We start from the raw sequence: 17,091 nt of genomic DNA, 5'->3' as shown, positions 1-17,091 counted from the left end.
AAATTATCTTGTTTGTGGAATCTGAATCTATATCTCATTTTCTGCCTTCTCATGCTTATGGTCCTTCACACTATGAGCCAAACCAACAGGTTTACATTAAAGTAAACCAGGGTAAAGTCCCCAGGTCACACCTAATGGGTTTTTTTGTTTGTTTGTTTGGGTTTTTTTGTTGTTATTGTTGTTTTTTTTTAATTAATAAATTACCTCAGTTATCTGAAGAAGTTTGAAAACACATGCTGTGTCTGCATTTGCTTTTGCCTTCAGATCAAGACGCTGCTTTTAAAATGGATTTCCAGGTCAGCTCAGCTTGCCATGCTCTGGTTTTCATCACCAAATGGTCTCAGTGCTCAAACTGGATTCAGCTCTGATGAAACTAAACTCACTATGATAAACTAGATAATGCAGAGCAATAACTGTTTGACAATCATTGTTGAGATGCAGCTTGCTGCGGCTGGTCTCACAAGCAGGTCCCTTCCCACCACTCCCAGCCAGGAAGTAGGAACCAGCCCTTACACAGTGCAGGGGGTTAAACTGAAACTAACTGAAACTAACTGGAACTGTCTAAACCCCACAAAACTTGTGTAGTATAACAAGGGTTTTACTCTACAGAACTTTCCAGATTGCATCACAGTACTTCCTTGTGTGTGACTGCACCACACAGCTTGTGTTAGAGCTTATTCTGTCTTTGCTCTTCAAAGCCACTTGAAAACTTGTCACTGTGCTTCCACTGTGGGCAATGAAGAGAAAGAGCCCCTCCCTGGCATAGTTTAGATTAATTGCCTGAAATTGCCTTTAAAATTACTTTTTCCTCTGACTGAAAGTGCAAAGTAGGATGACCAGGTCAGCTGTAGACACATACATCTAAAGTTAGGTGAGACAGCTCTCATACAGGGTGAAAAACTAGGCATAATTTAAACATATACAGCACAAAATAGCATGACAGAGAAAAGAGACTCTTCACAGATTACCAGGGATGTGAATGCTCCCAAACTAGCCTAAAGGAGGCTTGAACCATTTATTTCCTAAAACAAAACAACTGATTTACTGACTAAGAAGATTGCCTTCAAATGCCATTGGCAGAAAAAAACGTATATTCTAGTAGCTCCTAAAGATTTATCACAAGTCAGCAGAGCCAAACTCTATCGTTCTCAGAGCATTAGCTGTCCTTAGGGGAATCATAAAGCTCACTACCTTTATACCTACAGTTGAAAAGTGAAATAGAAGCTGAAGTACAGTTTGAAAATACAGCTGAGTGCACTTAATGCCTCTTTCACACGCCTTCCTTCACTACTCATGGTCAGGTATTTCCTTTTGTATCAGTTCTAACATTTTGTTGGATCCCTTTTTGAACTAATCCATCTCTTTGAGTCAGAAGACAGTCCGTCTGTCTAGTCTTCCCCACTCCCATACCCTGCAAGTGAGGGAAGAAAGAATAGCTAGCTAAAAAGTAGCGGCAAAGTTACCTGTAGATAAGCCAGGGTAACCAAGGTAACCCAGCAGGCTTAGCAGTTGACCTGTACCCCAGGGCAGCAACAGTTTGCTGGCTTTGGCAGTCTCCTAAGTCAGCAATGCTACTGGAGAAAATAGCCTATGGAACTACCCTGTTAGAGTTTTCAACTATATGGACTGCTAGTGATGATTTTCCAAGACTGCTTATTTAAGTTAATGACTAAGTTCTTAATCACTTCATGATAACTGAGACTTATCAAGGAGATGTTACTTTATATTAAATCATTAAAACACAAAATTTTTCTCATTGTCTTGATCTTGACTAGAAAAGTGCTTCCTTGTTAAGGGATATTTACACTGGCTTGAACAGCATTTCCCTTGTTCTTTGTAGACTTACAAATAAATTACCAGTTGCTTTGACTGGAGAAAGAATTGTGCTGAACACAATCTGGTTTACCAAATGGACACACAGTTATGAAACACAGGGAGGAACAGGAAGGAACTGGATCCAAGAGTAATGTCTGCCAACCTAACTCTAGCTCTGGGTGCCTTCTGAATTCAAAGGCAAGAGCTGCTTGCTCAGGTTCTCTATGCAACACTTGGAAGCTGGTGAAACACAGAGAGAAAGTAAGGAAGTGTCTCATATCAGCTCTGAGGATAGAATCCTCCACCCATTTATTCACAGTTAAGTCCCTTTTAGATCTGGAGATTTAAAGCAGTGCAGTCCTATAAAATGAAAAACTGAGGTGAGTGGAGAGAAAAATCTCACAATTGTATCCAGCAGGACAATGACCTCAATGCTGTGAAGCTGGACTATAAACAACCAGTCTCAATGTGGTTATTATCTGGTGTTGTCGACATCAAGGGTAATCTAGTGGTTGCACTCAATGAAAGATGTGTTTCCAGGTCCTACAGGCAAGATAGAGGACAGTTTAGACACAACTCATAAACCATATCAAAGCTAGACACAGTGCAGTGTCATTAAGACTTAGGGATGCTTTGCTTGTGCTGCTGAATATTCCTTCAATGCTCACAAAGCCACGAAGCAGCAAATCTGAAGACTACAGTGGCACCTGAAGTGTTAGATAGTAGATATGGGCTTCTTCATAATGAAGATACACCTCTAGCACATGTATATCTACATTCTATATCTACATTCTATATCCTGCCTGACCAACTTGGTGGCCTTCTATGATGGGGCTACAGAACTGATGGACAAGGGTAAAGCAGTTGATATCATCTACCTGGACTTGTGCAAAGTGTTTGACACTGTCCCACACCACATCCTTCTCTCTGAATTGGAGAGATATCAATCTGATGGATGGACCACTCAGTGGATAAAGAACTGGCTAGATGGCTGCACACAAAGAGTTGTGGTCAATGGCTCGATGTCCGGCTGGAGACTGGTAATGAGTGGTGTCCCTCAGGGATCAGCGTTGGCACCGGTCTTGTTTAACATCTTCATCGCTGACATGGACAGTGGGATTGAGTGCGCCCTCAGCAAGTTTGCCGATGACACCAAACTGTGTGGTTTGGTTGATATGCTGGAGGGAAGGGATGCCATCCAGAGGGACCTTGACATGCTTGTGAGGTGGGCTGATGCCAACCCTATGAAGTTCAACCATGACAAGTGCAAGGTCCTACGCCTGGGTCGGAGCAATCCCAAGCACAGCTACAGACTGGGCAAAGAAGAGATTCAGAGCGGCCCTGCAGAGAAGGACTTGGGGGTGCTGGTCGATGAGAAAATGAACATGAGCCAGCAGTGTGCGCTCGCAGCCCAGAAAACGAACCGTATCCTGGGCTGCATCAAAAGGAGCATGACCAACAGGTCGAAGGAGGTGATCCTGCCCCTCTACTCTGCTCTCGTGAGATCTCACCTGGAGTATTGTGTGCATTTCTGGTGTCCTCAAGATAAAAAGGACATGGAACTGCTGGAACAAGTCCAGAGGAGGGCCACGAGGATGATCAGGGGACTGGAGCACCTCCCGTATGAAGACAGGCTGAGGAAGTTGGGGCTGTTCAGCCTGGAGAAGAGAAGGCTGCGTGGAGACCTCATAGCAGCCTTCCAGTACCTGAAGGGGGCCTATAGGGATGCTGGGGAGGGACTCTTCGTCAGGGACTGTAGTGACAGGACAAGGGGTAATGGGTTAAAACTTAAACAGGGGAAGTTTAAATTGGATATAAGGAGGAAATTCCTTCCTGTTAGGGTGGTGAGGCACTGGAATTGGTTGCCCAGGGAGGTTGTGAGTGCTCCATCCCTGGTGGTGTTCAAGGCCATGTTGGATGAAGCCTTGGGTGCGATGATTTAGTGTGAGGTGTCCCTGTCCATGGCAGTGGGGTTGGAACTAGATGATCTTGAGGTCCTTTCCAACCCTAACTCTTCTATGGTTCTATGATTCTATGATTCAAAGTAGTAGATTTCTAAGATTCCTAATTTCTCTTCACTGACCATATAGCCTGCACTATGTCACATGTAGATATCTACAGTATAGACAGCTAAACCTAGGGAGAAAGAATTATATCTGTAAATTTCTGTGGATTTTTCTAATATAAAATATCATTTTGGTATAAAAAAATGCATGCTATTTATACTTACTTCCTTGTTACACAAAGTCCTCATTTCCCTTCTTTCCTGAAAAGTGGTTACTTACAGATTCTAGCCTGCATAGTCACAAGACAGGATCAGAAATATCGGAAACATATGAAACAGCAAACGATCATGTTTGTAGATGTGCGCTTATCTGTTGTGTGCACATCCATTGGACCATAGTGTCCTAAAATAGTAACTATTTTCTTAGCATTCTTGAGGTGAGTTGACCTTAGTTGGCTGCCAGTCCCCCAGCTAGCCACTCTCTCTCCCCCTCCTGAACAAGATGAAAAAGTTCATGGGTCAAGAGAGACAGAGAAATCATTTACCAATTACTACCACTGACCACAAGTACACAAGCAGACTTGACTTGGGAAAATTAATTTATTGCCAATCAAAATAGATTTAGATAGTGAGAAACTAAAGCAAAATTGAAACAATGCTGCCCCAGCTTAACTTTGCTCTTTTGTTTCCAGCTCCTCTACTCAATTCACCACCCCCAAACAGTGCAGAGGAATGGGAATGGGAGTTGTGGTCAGTCTATAATGGTTTCTTTCTGCCACTCCTTCCTTCCTCTACTCCTTCTCCAGCCTTGGTGTTTGCATGGCTGTTTTTCACAGGTTTTTTCTTCACTCCTGTTTCACAACTGCTGATCAATTTAACTCCTCTCCTCTCTTGTTAATACTGTAAAAAAAGAGATAACATGACTGGAACAAGTTTACTTACTGAATTCTGATGCAGTTCTAAGTGTTAAGAAAAACATGTATTTTGACACCCAATACTTGGAACTTTCTTTCTTGGTTTCGGCTTTCAACACTGCTGTTAGACCCAGATTTCCTGTAGCAAATCACCCATCAAGAATTTGACTGGTTACACGGTAAACTTTCTTTTGCCATCATTGGCATTTTTACTATACTCCAACTTTGACTTTCAGCTTGTAACAAATGTGTTCCGTTGTTCTTTTATCTGCTAGTTTCCATGTAACTTTTTATATGCAAATAGTCTCGCTGTGAGTGCCACGACAGCCATCACCCTTACATAACCAAAGACGCCATTTATTCTACTTCAGAATATTCAGAATTTTGATCATGAATGTCATTGTCTGATGCTCATTATTTATATCCTCTTGATGACAACTTGGTGATGATAACAAACCTTCCTGCTCTAGTGGTGAGGATGCTGCCATTCATCTTCTTTGTTGTGGCCTTTCACGCTTCTGCGTATTATATATTAATCATAGACAGGACTTTTTAGTTCAGGTCAGCGAGTAGGAATGCTTTCATTTTCAGGAGAGCTCTACTTCAGGCTTATAGAAAACAGGCAATAGGTTTTTGGAACCAACTATTCTTTGTAGAAAACAAGTTTGTTGGTTACACAGTTACATGGCTGCAAAGCATTTGATACTTTTGTGAAAGTTCCTGACTCAATATTGCAACTGAGTGAAGTTTTGTGCTACTAAATTATCAAATGTACCTAAATATTATAAACATTAGGAAGTAGATTTATATATATATATAAAAAAAAAAAAAAAAAAAAAAAGAATGATTTTGGAATTATGCTATGAAGTACATTATTTTTTAACTAAATGAGCTTGATACCTTCATGCATTGTCAACAGTCTCCAAGATTGAAATTAATCTCTGTAAAATTTAACCATTTAAAACTTAGACATTTAGTCATGTAGGCTCTAACTGATATAGAGCAGAAAGAAAGGCAATTCCAGAAGCTAATTAATATAGAGAAAAGCACTCAGCAGATGGTTCATTTTCTGGAGTTATTCATCTTCAGTGACTGTAGAGAAAATTTAGACAGTCAATGTTTAGATGACTGAAATCAAATGAGATGAATCACACCCTTAGTGCCAAGACTGGGCTATGGTAAAAAAATTTCAGGTATTGCAGTTTGTCCTAGTGAATCTGCTGCTGGAAAACAGTCATCAAAACTGAGATCATTCATGCATAGCTCAGGAGTGAAAAAATACGTTATTATAATATCACTATGGAATAGAATGAAATAGAATGGACAGGGTTCTTGTGGGATTTCTTTTATTTGCTTTCCTGTATCTGTTATCTTGCAGAAATCTGGCTACAACAGTAGATATTCCACAGTTAGCTTATCCATTGGGGTAATATCAAAGATCTGACAATGCACAACAACAATATTAGGTTATTTATTCAAAGCTGAATTTCCCTATTACTGAATTCTAAATTTAAATATATTGTTGTTAGGTTTTTTCCTACCATTAAAACATTGGACCTTATTCTCAACAGCTTTGGTAAAGAAACAACATTTGATAGTTTCAGAAAAAATGTAGCAATTATAACAAGGTGCAGTCCTTTGAGATAAGCATTTGTAGCTGGTAGATTACCATGAAAGTAAGGGTATTTTAGCAAAGCCCCTTCCCCTCCACACTCTGTCACTTTCCATTACTGACAATCCATTGGCATGGCATGCATGGACAAAATTCCCTGCACACAGAGAGCTTGGGGATCTCATATCTGTTTGTTAAAGTAACAGTAGCATTTAATCAAAAGAAAAAATCTATCCTCCATTAATAAATAATGTATACATCTAACAATATAGTCAAGCAAGAAAATACAAATGGTTCCAGTAATCTGAGTGTGATGTTTGCCCTTTGTAAAAGTTTAGAAATACTGCTGACTTATAAGGACATCATGTTCATGATGTTACATTTAGGGCCATATGGAGTCTTGGGCTTCCATTATGGATCTGTATACAATTCAGAGATAAAAAATGTCTCTGGAGCTTTAACCTGGCATAAAGGGCTTCAGCCAGGCGAGGGTGTATTTAACAATTGCACAATGTTAAGCACCAAACACAGCATCATAAGAATGAATGGGTGGGTGGAAAGTAGGGGAAGGTTTGTCTGAAGGGTGCCTATTTATTAAGGATTCAGATAATTAATTCACATAAATTGTTCTAGACATTTTTTCCTGTATCTTAAATAAAAAAATAAAATAAAATAAAATAAAATAAAATAAAATAAAATAAAATAAATAAAATAAAATAAAATAAAATAAAATAATAAAATAAAAGAATTTAAAAAACACCACAGCATTTATCATTTACAACATTTTGAATAAGGTTACATCATAAACTATCAACATTTTATAACACTATGTTTGCTTTGTGGTTTAACTGAGAAGGATTATGATCTTTTGACTTTTTTTCTAGATCAGGAACTTCTGTAACAGACTGGGAATTTTTATAGGTTACTAAGGATGCAGATAGGGACTACTGAAATCTTAAAAATTTTTAAAATGAAAGTAGGTAGTGACTTCGATTGATGTTAGTGGAAGTTGGGTATTCTCTTGAAGACCCTTTCTACACTTTTCAGAACTTAGTATACATTTTAAAAGATAGCCCCTCTTTCATGAAATTAATTTAAAGTATCTCTAAGCATCTTTGAAATTAATAGAAATTATTCAAGTGGTGTAAGTGGAGCCATACTTTTTTGTCTGAGAGGAAAAATAACAAATGTCAATTTCTCTGCTTGTTTACCAAAAGATAGTTATTGCTATATGAGATTCCCTAAGCTGCCCAAGGTTGGATAAGCATGACAACAGAAATCCACTAGCACCTTGGAGTTTAATCATATTGTTCTACTACATCTCCAAAGATACGTATAGGCAACCAAACAGACCTCTCAGGGTGGAATTACTTAATCTCAGAACTCACCTAAATTTAGGTGACTACACTGTAGGTGCTGACAGATGATATAGGTGCCTAAGCTTCCTTGTAGTCGGAGAAGATCTACACAGGTTTTAGCTTTATCAGTACAGGTGTGTAGTTTTATAATATGTGCTATAGACACCAGTTACCGCTCCAGAATACTGTGAGGGTTTCATATTGTATGTCATTTTTTGAGGGTCATGAATGCCAGCACCATGCAGAGGTATCTTAGATACTATGGACCACTTAACATTGCAATAAGTGGCTAATCCTACATCTGTTCATCATAGTCAAAAAGGCTTAGGAAGCTATTCATCCTAACCTAAGGCACCTAGGTCTGGTCATCTGGATACCTAAAGTAGTTCACGTGTATGGACGACAGATATGTTAGATATCTACCTCCACTGTAGAAATCAAATATAAGAGTTAGCTAGATCCCTTTCTCTGGTGATGTTTTGGTAAACATAAATGTGTAATGTCATTTGAGGTGCTGCAGTTTGTAATGGCTGCTTCTGAAGGTGCATGCCCTCTGCCTGCCAGCCCTGTGCAGGCATCTGCAGGACAGCTGTCTGTACTGGATGCCTACGTTTAAACAAATAAATCTTATACTTTGTGTTTAAAAATTAGGCATGCCACAATGTCTGTAGCAATAATTTTTCTGCTTCTACTTTCTTAAGGCCACAGAGTCTTGCTCTTGCTGTCATTTCCTTTGTTCACACTGACGCTGGAATCCAGCCTTGCTGAGGATGAAGTTACAGAATTTGTCTTTTCTATTTTTGTCTCTGGTAACAGTCAAAAGGTTACTTCAATACATTATTTGACATAATTAGTGATGACAGTGTTAACATTAAAAAAGTGGTGAATACTATTTAATTAAATCTATGATCTGATTAAATTATCTGTGGTTGAACACATTACTAAACTGTTCCAATATTCTTGAAACATGTCTGACATTCAAAGTGAAAGTGTAGTCCCGGCAGAAAGACTAGTGCTAATAAAACTTAAATTGGTCAAATTTTAGCTTCAGGTACATCACTCTTAAGTTTCATATATGAGCAACAGTGTCATGGTTTAAGCCCAGCCGTAACTCAGAACCACGCATCCACTCTCTCACTCCCCCCGCTTTCTCACCCCAGCTCCCAGAGGGATGGGGAGGAGAATCGAAAGAATGTAACTCCCACGGGTTGAGATAAGAACAGTCCAGTAAATAAGGCATAACACAAACCACTGCTGCTACCACCAATAATAATAATGATAAGGGAAATAACAAGGGAAGAGAATACAACCACTCACCACCCTCTGACCAATACCCAGCCCAACCGAGCAGTTATCTAACCCTTCCAGGTAAATGCCCTCAGGTTATATAGCGTGCATGGCGTGCTGTGGTATGGAATACCTCTTTGGCTAGTTTGGGTCAGGTGTCCTGTCTCTGCTTCCTCACGGCTTCTCCTCCTCCCTGGCATAGCATGAGACTTGGAAAGTCCTTGGTCAGAGTAAACATTACTGAGCAGCAACTAAAAACATCAGTGTTATCAGTGCTGTTCCCAGGCCAAAAGGCAAAAACACAGCACTGCACCAGCTACTAAGGAGGAGAAAAAAAAAATACTTCTCCTGCTGAACCCAAGACAAATAGTTACAGGCTTTTTGAAATTAATATATGGAAGCTCACCTCCCAAATATTTTTAGCATTTTTGTAATTTTTAACAGGAGGACAGTTAAGTAAAATAAATCTGCAAATTGAAATCCTTTCTGTAGGTGAAAACACTAGCAATATCTCACTGATTTGCTTATAACTTACTGAAAAGGTATAATTCAAACATTAAATATATATATTAGAAAGCAAAATCCTTTTCATTCACAACACATTCAGCCCAACAACTGATTGATCAAAATTTAAAAAATGGTCTGATAGGTGACTTCTTTGGATCTTTCCCCATTTACATTTGCCAAGGAAACCAGCCTATGCGCAGCCATCTTTGGAAATACATGAAAGTGGTGATATTACTGACTAGGTGTTTTAATGCAATATGCTAAGTGTATTTCATTGTATATATTGAATAAAATTACTCCTTAGGCATTATTATTATTACTATTCTACTGCTATTGGTATTTATGCCTCTTGCAGTGCTTTCCAACGGTAGGACTAAAAACTTCTGGGGTGAATACAAAATTTGCGGTTTTACACTTCACTGCATTTTAATTTTTGCAAGAGTAAAAAAAAATTAATAAGGCTACAGTACAGGTGGTGAAATATTTTTCCTTTCCACTAGGAGGAAATCAGATAACTTTGGATTACTTTGCTAACAATGCAATGCTAAATGGAGTTTACCTTTGTGTATAAATCTCCATCTTTTTTGATACAAAAATATATAATGCTTTTCAGGTTTTATTCTAATTTACAACCTCTTTAAAACTAGAACACATAGCTATGTAAGCACATATTCTTGTATTTAGTCTTATTAATTATTGTTATTCTGTTCTGTACTAGAAAAAGCAAGCAGGTTTTAAGGATATAAAATTGCTCACTTGCCCCTTTTAGAACGACAACATTATATGAGAAGATGCTGATATATATGTATATTTTGCCATTTTTCATGATGAAAACAGCAAATATCTGTATGTAACTCTTCTGCCCTCCTTTTGGCAGAATTATGCATCTCTAGATCTTTTTTTTTTTTTTTATGGCCCTGATAATTAAGTGGACAATCTTCTTGTTATATAGGCATCTGAAGTATTCCTTTTTCTGAAGAGATCTATCAATTCTGCTTAGTACACAAAGTACCCATAATGACTTCAGTAACAAAGAACAAGATCAAACCTATCTGCACTAAACATCTAAATTTTAAAGACCAAATGCTTAGTCTTTCTAGACATTCTAGACTGGAGATTTGGAAGTGTTGAGAGGGAAGAGCTGTCCAAGACTAGGAACATAAATCAGGAAAATGTGAAGTTAATGGGAAGGCAAATGTGATGCTGAGTGCATCCCATCCATATTTACAAAATTAGATATATATGCCCTTGTACTTGGAAGAAATCTGTCTGGGTTTCTTACCAGAATCTCTGTGAATATCCCCTTCACGGAATAGAATAGTTAGGGTTGGAAAGGACCACAAGATCATCTAGTTCCAACTCCCCTGCCATGGACAGGGACACCTCACACTAAACCATCCCACACAAGGCTCTGTCCAGCCCGGCCTTGAACACTGCCAGGGATGGAGCACTCACAACTTACTTGGGCAACCCATTCCAGTGTCTCACCACCCTTACAGGAAAGAATTTCCTCCTTATATCCAATCTAAACTTCCCCTGTTTAAGTTTTAACCCTTCACCCCTTGTCCTATTGGTACAGTCCCTAATGAATAGTCCCTCGTCAGCATCCTTGTAGGCCCCCTTCAGATACTGGAAGGCTGCTATGAGGTCTCCACGCAGCCTTCTCTTCTCCAGGCTGAACAGCCCCAACTTCCTCAGCCTGTCTTCATACGGGAGGTGCTCCAGTCCCCTGATCATCCTCGTGGCCCTCCTCTGCACTTGTTCCAACAGTTCCATGTCCTTTTTATGTTGAGGACACCAGAACTGCACACAATACTCCAGGTGAGGTCTCTCAAGAGCAGAGTAGAGGGGCAGGATCACCTCCTTCGACCTGCTGGTCACGCTCCTTTTGATGCAGCCCAGGATACGGTTAGTTTTCTGGGCTGCGAGCACACACTGCCAGCTCATGTTCATTTTCTCATCGACCAACACCCCCAAGTCCTTCTCTGCAAGGCTGCTCTGAATCTCTTCTTTGCCCAGTCTGTAGCTGTGCCTGGGATTGCTCCGACCCAGGTGTAGGACCTTGCACTTGTCATGGTTAAACTTCATAGGGTTGGCTGTCTACAGAAAAGGGACTGTTTCTAGGAAGAAAGAACAGTGAGATACACATCTTTTGTACCTAAGGTCTACACATTCATAGTCGGAAGACTTAGAAATTACTTTTAAAATTGCAATATGAGGATGTTCTTGGCCCTATATGGGACAACAGCTATGCATGTTGAGTGAAATATTTGCTTCCCTTGGCCTTTTTGAACAACCCCATGATCATTCATTGTATGCCAGAATATTTCAGTACTTTCCCCCATAGTAGCAGCAAGTGACAGCATTCTGTGTGCTTCTGTGTTGCAGCACTTTTAGGCTATTCAGTTCTAAAAAATGTAAGCGGCCTTTATGAACATTAAAAAAAAAAAAATTCAATTAAGGGTTGTGTCCCATTTTTCAGCACAAGTATTACCTTCCAGCAATAAGAAATCAATCGCTTTATAGCTAGGAAAATACCCAAGGTAATTCAAGTCATTCATACAGTTGTGATCCTTGTCCCTGTGATACAAAATGTACTGGCTCTGCAGTTATTCTGCAATGCTGATAAAAGATAAAAAATTTCCCTTTACAATATTTCTAATATTTATGAAGTCACATCTTGGGTTTATTCAAGCCTTTTTTTTCTAATCTAACAAAGAGTCCATTGTGAATTTGGATAAGAGAGATGTCAATTTAATACATGTGAATTAATGTACGGGTCATCTTAGCGAAACTGAGAAAAATGTCTTGTTTCCTGCATATCTGGGAAGCAAAAGCCAGTTGTAAATGAATTTGGTCTAAGTATATATTGAGAGAATGTAATCCATACCGAAATCCCATTACTGCAGTAAAAGGATAAAAATTAATATGATCAGACCCAATCATTTAAAAAAAAAGTCTTAACTATGAAAACCATATTTAAGGCTTAATAAAAAAAAAATTACATGCTTCCACAAATTCATCTGGACTGCTACGAAATTTCATGTTTCTCCTTGGAGCTAATAACCCTTTTTGTTTTGTCAATCCAACCTCTTTCTATTTCCTTCTGAATTAGCTTCCCAGGTTTCTGAATTCTCCCTTTGATATTCTGAAGATCTGACTGTATCTGAAAGGTCTGCCCTCTCTTGTGATGGGGAATAACACTGAAGTTATGGGTTGATAGCAACAAAATATCCTGCTCTCTCTCATAGTTTCTTATTGGAGAGAAAGTCAAACCGATTTTCAGGAAGAGGATGGTCACTCAGTCACTGCCTGCAAAAAAGTTAGGAGACAGGAGAATTTGATGATTTGGCAGTAAAACCTGTAATGTGGGCTAAATGATGCAGATGTAAAAAAGAATATATGAGAGGTGTTGCATATGATATACAAAAACCATAAAAAGGCAATATGGAGGCTGAGACATATGCAGAAGTGTAGCAAGGAACTCAGGCATGTCAGAGAGGTAAAACAGAGTAAGGAGAAACATCCAGGGTAAAAGAAGTCAAAATACAGGGATGGAGACAGGCCAGACCTTCAAGGAGAACTAGAGATAGATGGTATTCGAAGAGATATCTGATGATTCACCCAAGGAATAAACAGAAATGTGTTCCATGTACTTAAGATGGAGAGAAATAGTTTAAGTTCTCTCTGTTTAATTATTAGGGTGGTTGCACTGCACACATACACATGTAAATGTATATATATTCATTTATACTATAGTTGACTCTATATTTTGCATCTATAATAATAATAATACTGAAAATTTCTTGGTTTCAAGAATCTTTGAATCTGCAGGGTATAGCTTTGCAGTACTGAGGGTAAATAAGGAAGTCAGGAAAAAAAAGAAGTCCAGAAAAAAATATTTTTTCATGTCACCATTCAGTGTAAAAATCTCGGCAGATTTCTGAAGGTCTGGCTCCTGACACCTGAACATTTCAAAGAGCAACAGTGGAAATATGAAGAACAGATGCTAAGTAGCTATGTCATAGATCTGATATTGCTGCATGACAACCTTTCGCAGTTCCAAGATGATCGCTCCTGCATCTCTTTCAGCCAGAATTCCAATTTAAAAAAAAAAATATGGGTGGAAAAGAAAACCAGAATCACTGCACCATTCTTTTCGTTGGCCTATGAATTTGGGTTTGTAACAGTTACTCTGCAAGCCTGATATGAGTGCTGTTTAATAGGGTATGAAGATCACTTCTAATAGCTACACATACAGTAAATACACAGAAATAGACTATATGACCTTTTTCCAGTACAAGTTGAAAACAGCTTCTGTTGACTTCAATGGAATTCAGCCCATCTACTTAACTCCGTCTTGGGTAGTTGCATCGGGGTGTAAAGCATAACATTATTTAAATATCCCATCATGACAAAAAACTTTACTGATCTAACTGATAAAGGAATATCATAAAATCATAGAATCATAGAATAGTTAGGGTTGGAAAGGACCTCAAGATCATCTAGTTCCAACCCCCCTGCCATAGGCAGGGACACCTCACACTAAACCATCTCACCCAAGGCTTCATCCAACCTGGCCTTGAACACTGCCAGGGGTGGAGCACTCACAACCCCCCTGGGCAACCAATTCCAGTGCCTCACCACCCTAACAGGAAAGAATTCCCTCCTTATATCCAATCTAAACTTCCCCTGTTTAAATTTTAACTCATTACCCCTTGTCCTGTCACTACAGTCCCTAATGAAGCTGTATATAACATAGGGATTACCTAAGACCAATGGCATTTGATGGTCCTGATTAGTGCAAAAAGTAATAAGGGGATCCTTTCAATGATATAAAAAGACTTATGATTGAAATGGAGGTATTGGAAGAAGAATTGTTATACACCCTAAAGAAATTTAAACAATTTTTGTAATGGCTATAGCACATCAGTGATATTTTCCTGATTTGGAAAAATGATTGTAACTCTCTGGAAAGGTTTATTATGGAGCTGAATAATTTATACCTCACCATTATGTTTGATGGAAAGCATAGTCAGAAGATTGCTAACTATCTTGATGTAAGTCAGACACTGATTTGATCGCTGTGACAACAGAATACATTTTGGTTTTGTGTGGAAAGATAGAAATAGTCATTAAAGAGTTTATTTTTTTTTTTTAAACAAAAGCCTTGAAAATAAGAGAAAAATATATAAGACAGTTACATTAATACAAGATATGACCATTCTCATCATAGAAGGGTTTCTTTGTTTATAACATCATGGTCAAACCAGCTCTGCTCTAACATTGTGGCAATATAAATGTAAAATAATATGACTAATAGAAGCAGTCTTTTTGCACCACAAGGATTTGGTAACTCCATTTTACAGATTTTACAGCAGGGAACCAGGGCAACCCAAAACTGAAGATACTCTGAAATAATGTATTTAGCACAGCCAGAAGATCTACTGGCCCTGTACTACCGAGGAAACCTGTGGACACCAGTAATGAGCAGTGTCTTTCAAGAATCAATACTGGCACCAATACAATTCAATAACTTAATCAACAACATAGACAGTGGGATTGAGTGCACCCTCAGCAAAACTGTAGGTAACACTAAGCTGAGTGGTGCAGTTGATTTGCTAGAGGGAAGGATTGCCATCCAGAGGGATATTGACAGGCTTGAAAAGATGGCCCATGTGAACCTCATGAAAAACAAGGCCAAGTGAAGGTCCAGTGCCTGGGTTGTGGTAATCCCTAGTATCAGTACAGACTGGGTGATGAATAGATTAAAAGTAGCCCTGCAGAGAAGGACTTGGAAGTACTGACCGATAAAAAAATTAAATTTGACCCAGCAATGTGTGCTTGCAGCCCAGAAAGCCAGTCGTATGCTGGGCTGCAACCAAAGGAGCATGGTCAGCAGACTGAGGGAGGTGATTCTGATTCTGCTGTTTTACTCTGTTCTGGTGAGATCCCACCTGCAATACTGCATCCAGCTCTGGAGTCTCCAGTGCAAGAAAAACAGGGACCTGTTGGAAGAGAGAGTCCATAGAAGGGTCACATAAATTATTAGATGGATGTAGCACCTCTTCTGCGAGACAGGCTGAGAGAGCTGGGGTTGTTCAGCCTGAAGAAGGCTCTGGGAAGACCTTATTTTTACCAGTAGCCTTTTGATATTTAAAAGGTATTTATAAGAAAAATTGAGAGATACTCTTTATCAAGGCCTGTAGTGACAGGACAAGGGGCAAAGGTTTTAAACTGAAAAAGGGATGGTTTAGATTGAACATAAGGAAGAAATTTTTCATGGTGAACGTGGTGAGACACTGGAACAGGTTGCCCAGAGAATTTGTGGATGCTCCATTACTCGAATTATTCAAAGTCAGGTTGGATGGGACTTCGAGCAACCTGGTCTAGTGGAAGATGCCCATGGCAGAGTGGTGAAACTAGATGATCTTTAAAGGTTCTTTCTAACCCAAACCATTCTTTCATTCTATGATTCTACGATCTCTTTGTCTGAACAGACCCCTGTGGAGTCCTTGATAGAACATTTCTGTCTTTGTATACCATTTCCAAGAAAGTCCTTACCAGAATGTTGTCCCCTTGGGGTACTCTTCACACTGGGGATCCCAGTTTGAAGCTTATTGGGCTATTGTGGGGGCATATCTGCTACATTGCTCAATGACCAATAGGCAAGACCATATAAAACATAAAGAGATTTGTGGACAGAAGTCAGCAACTGGTTTGTTAGACATCTTCACTTTATTACCATCTGTTAATAGGGCTTCAAATATATAATGCCATTTTTCATGCCTAAATACCAAATCAAAAATATATTTGCTGAAAGGCCAGTAGTTGCTTTTAAAAGGAATGAAAGATACTAAAGATCTCCTAGGTACATTGTAATAATGCTAAATATATCAATAAAAGTAATTTCCTAAGTAGTTCTGTGCTAAAGTGCTTTCTTCTAACCACAAGCAATTTATGATATGATATTTAGACAAAATTCACTTATCCTCTCCCTGTTTGGAGTCTTCAGATAAAAGAAAGATATCCCATCTTAGTGACTGTTATACATTTATTGAAGCATCCCTGTGTTATTGTTTATGCTGTAGAGAAAGCCATGCCTTCGAAAATATGAGTTTCTCAGCATGAAAATTCACCTGGAAGGAATGACACATCTCCAGGAACAAAACATTTGTCTGAAAGGTAAATCTGACTTAAAATCTGACTTAGTACAGATAGACACAGAGTGTTTACCATAGCCTGGCAGCAGATACATGGGTAACAGCTACATAAAGAAGCCTTCAGAAAGGTCGTGGGGCCTCCCCCTCCACACTGACATTCTGTAGAAGGATCTTCAGAGTTGACTATGAGCAACACGGCAGCTATTCACAGGAGGAAAATATAAGCATATCCTTTGTTTGGGATGCAGTACAGGGTGCAGTACAGGATTTGTACCTCCACAATACATTTGGTTTCATAGACTATGATTCCCACAGAGGTATTTGAGATTGCATGAGCTGCCTGAGTGCCAGCTAAAGCTGTAGACGGGCTCAAATCTCCTACAGACTATGTCATATCTATCAAATGCACACAAATATCTTGGATATCTGA

This window comes from Lathamus discolor, chromosome 4 (genome assembly GCF_037157495.1).
Source record: "Lathamus discolor isolate bLatDis1 chromosome 4, bLatDis1.hap1, whole genome shotgun sequence".
In the NCBI taxonomy this organism is placed as follows: Eukaryota; Metazoa; Chordata; class Aves; order Psittaciformes; family Psittacidae; genus Lathamus; species Lathamus discolor.
The sequence above is the reverse complement of the archived record's forward strand: the minus strand, read 5'-3'. Positions refer to the sequence as shown.